A 6,265-nucleotide genomic window follows, 5' to 3' on the forward strand; every position below is an offset into this window, starting at 1 on the left:
GATGTTTAATCGGTTTAGATTTGTTGTTGGAACCTTAATTGTTCAAATGGGTTGTTGGAGGTTGAATTCCTATAGTGGCCTTGAGGTTTGAACTATAATTGATGCTTGGAAGGAGACTTGATGTTTTAATAGACTTTGAGGACTTTGGATTGTTGTTTTGATAGTTATACCCTTTGAGTTGAGTAGAGTTTTGATGGGAGATAGGAATTTTGTGTCCCCAAGTGTTGTTTTGGCCACATTATTAGTTTGAAAGCTAATATATGTGGGTTGTATGTTTGTGTGCTTGTGTAGACCGGTTGTGAGTCTTGGTGGTGCACGGGCCACATCGTTGGTTTGTTGTTCCTTGCTCAGGCGAGAGGTAACCACTTTCCAATCCTTAGTACTTGCTTCTGTGGTATCGTGAGTAGATTTGTGTTTTGTGCTCCAATAGTAATTGTGTTCGAATTATATGTTGTATATAAAAATGGAAAACCGTCTTGTGGGGTTTGGACTTATGATGAATGAATTGTGGAATTGTGAAAGATATGCCACTGAATGAGATTAATTGTGAAGTGATTATTACTCTTGATTATGATTTGAGCATGATGCATTAATTGGGAAATTTGGTGAGAGTTGTCTGTTACTACCACGTGGTAAGGCCTCCATTAATGCATGATGGTTGGCTCTTTACGTCCCCCATAGTGAGGGATAGGCCTTCGGGCTCATTACGTCCCCCAGAGTGAGGGATAGGCCTTTATGGCTCCTTACGTCCCCCATAGTGAGGGATAGGCCGGGTTCGGCTCCTGAAAATCTCCCAAAGTGAGGGATTTGGTTGATGGGATTGCATCATTGCACTTGCATAAATTGTTGTGGCTATCATTATGTATTATTTTGTGAACTGCCCCACTTGACACCTCACGAGCACCTATTTAGTAGTACCTAGTATTGGAAAGGTTGGTTACTGGGACTTTGTCTCACCCTGTGGTTTACAATGTTTTCAGGAGAAGGTTCTAGGCGAGCACCTTCGGGAAGAGACGCAGAGGCTTGAGCTGGGTTAGCTTTAGGCCTCTAGCTTTATTATGCATGGATAGTTGTATATTGCCACAGCTAGGGTTTTCTTGAAATATTTTGATTTCCCGGCCTTATTGTAAACTGGAGAATATATTACCTACTCGTTTTGTTGGCCGGAGGCCATTCCTATTACTTTATGAAACTTTGTTATTCGTGCTTGAGATCAATTGGAAAGGGCTGATTTTGATGTATGTTGTTACCCGGGCCGGAGGCCCGGAGGCCCAGTGATTGTGATTGAATGATGATAGTTGCATGCAACTGCGTTTGAGAGGGAACCAAGTTTTAAATGTAAATTTTCTAAAATTACGCAACCTCTTTCTACTATGGTAGTTGATGTACATTTTTCCTTTTTCTACCATAGTAGTGGTCTTATGAAAAGTATTAATGTTTAAGGAAGAGGGTTTTTACAAATTGGTATTCAGAGCCGGTTGGTTTCTTTGAAATTGTTTCTTTTCCTAGTGGCAATATACACACTTCATACATACCTTCCCTGTTTGTTTGTGTTTCCTTTCTTTCTTTACTAATGAGGGTTTCCATCCTTAGTTGGGGAGAGGAAGGATGGTACGGACACGTCAAACAGATCCAACCGGTAATGGACCGCCTCAAGAGAATGAGGCCTTCCTAAGACAAATGAGGGAGATGATGACGGCGGTGGTAGATGAAAGGCTGAGAAAGTTTGAAGAAGACTTCACGAGGAAGCACCAAGAGTCGATCAATCAAGAGGACCGAGAGAATGAGGTGACTATAGAAGCACGGGAGTAGTAGGAGAAAGAGGGGTTAGGAGCGGTGATCGAGCTGAAGATTTACCTCAGAGGGAGGAGTATCGAGCGGTTAGCCAGGGAGGAGATACTTCAGAGGGAGTGATTTACCCTCCGCTGCTGAATGACATCACCAAAGTATGGAGAGAGGTGCATCGTCATGATCCTCCCCAGTTCAAGGGAAGTTTGGAACCATCAGATGCAGAAAAATGGATTGAGCGGATGGAGACAATCTTTACTGCTGTTCCTTGTCTTTCCCCGCTCAAGGTACAAGTGGCGGTCACCTATCTTGTAGAGCAAGCAAGACATTGGTGGGACAGTGCGAGACCCTCTGATATATCTCAGCTGGACTGGGATACTTTCAAGCGGATGTTTTATGATCACTTCTTTCCAAAGGAGTTGCGAATGGAAAAGCAATTCCTATTCTATTCTCTGAAGCAGGGCGAGATGCATGAGGACCAATTTATCACAAGGTTTATAGATTTGGCAAAGTATGTGCCGAGGCAGACGGAAGATCATTCACTCTGGTTAGCTCAACAATTGATGAACCGTGCAAGGCCGGAGTTGAAACAACAATTGGCCTTGTTAGAGGTCAAGACTTTTGAGGACATGTGTGTGAAGCTGCGGGTTGCGGCGAGGAGGACAAGAGAAGTGGTAGAGGCAAGGAGGGCCGAGAATCAAGCTAGAGCAGCCCGTTATCCTGGTCCTACAGGAGGAGTGGGGAAGAGGAGTCAATACAGCTCTGGGAGCTCGAGCAGCTCAGGGAGAAATAGGAATCAAGGGCAGAATCAGAGGGTGAATGCTCAGAGGGGCTTTATGCAAAGACGCCAGAACCCAAACAATCAAGTTGGCGGGGGACAGGGCTCCCGTCGAGATTCCTCAGTGACCACCCCGAGTGTTACTGGACCATGCCCCAGATGCGGGGGTAGGCATGCGGGGCAATGCTGGGAGTGCTTTCGATGCCACCGGTGGGGACATATTGCCAGGAAACTGTCCAGAGAGTCAGCCGACACCTCCAGCTGGTCGTTCTACCGTTCCAGGACGTGTTTATGCGATGACAAATGAGGAGGCTTCTGCATCTCCGAACTTGATTCGAGGTAACATTCTACTTGAGGGACATGTTATTTCCGCTTTGTTTGACTCGGGTGCTACGCACTCCTTTATTTCTGTGGACTGTGCTCAGAAGTTGAGCTTGCCTGTGGTTGAGCTACCTTATGACTTAAGAGTGTCTACTCCTGCTGGAGTCACTGTCGTAACTGGAAGAGCGTGTCTAGAGCTTGCACTTCAGTTTGAGAGTCAAGATTCTACAATAGATTTGTTCTGTCTACCTTTGAAAGGTATTGACGTGATTATTGGCATGAATTGGTTGATGGCCAATGGAGCAATCCTTGATTGTAAAAGGAGGTTGGTGACAATTCCGGTAGGTGCTTTATGTGCTGAGTTGTCAAGTGGTCCGGTTTTGTTGTCAGCTGCTCAAGTAGAGAAGGCGGTGAGGAAAGGGTGCCAGGCCTTCATTGTCTTCTTTTCGATTAGTGAGGATGAGGCAGGAGGAATTGAGCAGATAGTTGTAGTGAGGGATTATCCCGAAGTGTTTTCAGACGAGGTTGCAGGACTACCTCCAGAGCGAGAAGTGGAGTTCTCCATCGAGTTGGTTCCGGGAACCACCCCAATCTCCAAGGCTCCCTATAGAATGTCTCCTTCAGAATTGGTCGAGTTGAAAAAGCAGCTAGAAGAGTTGCTAGAAAAGGGACTTATCCGACCAAGTGTGTCACCGTGGGGATCGCCGGTTTTGTTTGTGAGGAAGAAAGATGGTAGCTTGAGGTTGTGTATCGACTACCGACAATTGAACAAGGTCACAATCAAGAACAAGTACCCGTTGCCTAGAATTGATGACCTATTGGACCAATTAGTCGGAGCATCAGTTTTCTCTAAGATTGATCTGAGATCAGGATACCATCAGTTGAGGGTACGAGCAGAGGACATTTCGAAAACGGCTTTCGAACTCGTTATGGACATTATGAGTTTTTGGTGATGCCTTTTGGACTGACAAATGCTCCAGCTGTCTTTATGGACTACATGAATCGGATCTTCCGACCTTATTTGGACAGATTTGTGGTAGTGTTCATCGATGACATTCTGATTTATTCTAGAAGTGAGGAAGAACATCGAGAGCATCTTCACATCGCACTACGGATATTGAGGGATCACCAGTTGTATGCTAAGCTGTCAAAGTGCGAGTTTTGGCTAAAAGAAGTGAAGTTCTTGGGTCATGTGGTGTCAGCTCAGGGAGTAGCAGTGGATCCTAACAAAGTGGACGCAGTACTTAAGTGGGAAGTCCCTAGATCGGTAACTGAGGTACGGAGTTTTGTGGGATTAGCTGGATACTATCGGAGGTTCATCCAAGGCTTTTCTCAGATTGCAATGCCGTTGACCAAGTTAACCAAGAAGGATCAACCGTTTGTTTGGACGGAGAAATGTGAATCAGCGTTCCAAGAGCTGAAGACCAAGTTGACTACAGCTCCAGTGCTTACTCTTCCAATCCCCGGAGTACCTTATGTGCTTTACACCGATGCGTCACTAAAGGGTTTGGGTTGTGTGCTAATGCAGAACAATAAGGTGGTGGCATATGCTTCCAGGCAACTAAGGCCACATGAGGAAAACTACCCAACCCATGACTTGGAGCTAGCGGCAGTAGTTTTTGCACTAAAGATCTGGAGGCATTATCTGTATGGCTCCCAGTTCGAAGTCTTCAGTGACCATAAAAGTTTGAAATACTTGGTGGATCAGAAAGAGTTGAACAACCGACAGCGTCGTTGGATGGAGTTCCTGAAGGATTATGATTTTGAGATTAAGTATCATCCTGGAAAAGCAAATGTGGTAGCAGATGCTCTGAGTAGAAAAGCAGTGCATGTGTTCTGTATAAGCTTAAAGGAACAATTCTTGCTCGAGGAGTTGTTAGAGATCCCAATTGTACCGTCGGAGCAGGCTACTTTATGTGCAGTGCTCGGAGATTATGAATTCTATCAAGATTTACGAGCGGCTCAATGGGAAGATGATCAGTTGGCAAAGATTCGGGTAGAATTGGAGGATGGCCCAGTACAGGACTATGAAATTGGAGATATGGGCATCCTGAAGTATAAGAACCGGATTTGTGTTCCCCAGGACGAGGAGATCAAAAGAACTATCCTAGAGGAGGCTCATCGAAGCCGTTACGCCATCCACCCCGGAGCAACCAAGATGTACCATGATCTAAAGCAACAGTATTGGTGGCCCAACATGAAGAAGGAAGTGACTGACTTTGTACTTCGGTGTTTGACTTGTCAGAAGGTCAAGATAGAGCATCAACGACCTGGAGGCTTGTTGCAAGGACTAGAAATTCCTCAGTGGAAGTGGGACAGCATCTCCATGGATTTCATTGTAGGTTTGCCGAGGACACCCGAAGGGTATGATGCTATTTGGGTGGTGGTGGACAGATTGACAAAATTTGCTCACTTTTTGCTGTAAAGGTCAGTTATACCTTGGAGAGAATGGCCAAGTTGTACATGGATGAAATTGTCAGGCTTCATGGTGTTCCGTCGAGTATAGTCTCGGACCGAGATCCGCGCTTTACTTCTAACTTTTGGAAAGCGGTGAATGCGGCTTTGGGTACTAAGTTGAAGTTCAGTACGGCATATCACCCACAGACCGATGGACAGACCGAGCGGACAATTCAGACGCTAGAGGATATGTTGAGGGCTTGTGCCATTGAATTCAAGGGGAGTTGGATTGATCACCTACCCTTAGCTGAGTTTGCCTACAACAACAGCTACCATGCCAGCATCCAGATGGCCCCTTATGAAGCACTCTACGGCCGGAAGTGTAGATCGCCTCTTTGTTGGACGGAACTGAGTGAAAGAACGGTTTTAGGACCAGACTTGGTGGATGCCACTACAGAGAAAATTGAGATCATCAAGCAGAAGTTGTTGACAGCTCAGAGCCGGCAAAAGAGTTATGCTGATAGGAGGAGGAGACCATTGGAGTTTTGTGAGGGTGACCATGTGTTTTTGAGGGTCACGCCTACTACTGGTATTGGGAGGTCCATTAAAGCGAGAAAGTTATCTCCTAGATTTCTTGGACCCTTTGAAATTCTGGAGAGAATTGGAGAAGTGGCCTATCGAGTTGCTTTGCCACCGTACTTGTCCAATGTACATGATGTGTTTCATGTGTCCCAACTCAAGAAGTACCACCCTGATCCGTCTCACATCTTAGAGCCTGAGGAGGTGGAGCTGGATGACAATCTAACTTACCAGGCTGAACCTGAAAGAATCCTTGATGTGAAGGACAAGCAGTTGAGGAATAAGACCATTCGTTTGGTGAAGGTCTTCTGGAAGGGCATGAGTCCTGGTGATGCCACCTGGGAGACAGAGGAAAGGATGCGACGTGATTACCCTCGTTTGTTTTCTTAGTAAGTGTTTTGT

The sequence above is a fragment of the Neltuma alba genome, unplaced genomic scaffold (assembly GCF_004799145.2).
Source record: "Neltuma alba isolate B1F8T4 unplaced genomic scaffold, ASM479914v2 tig00003454_pilon, whole genome shotgun sequence".
In the NCBI taxonomy this organism is placed as follows: domain Eukaryota; kingdom Viridiplantae; phylum Streptophyta; class Magnoliopsida; order Fabales; family Fabaceae; genus Neltuma; species Neltuma alba.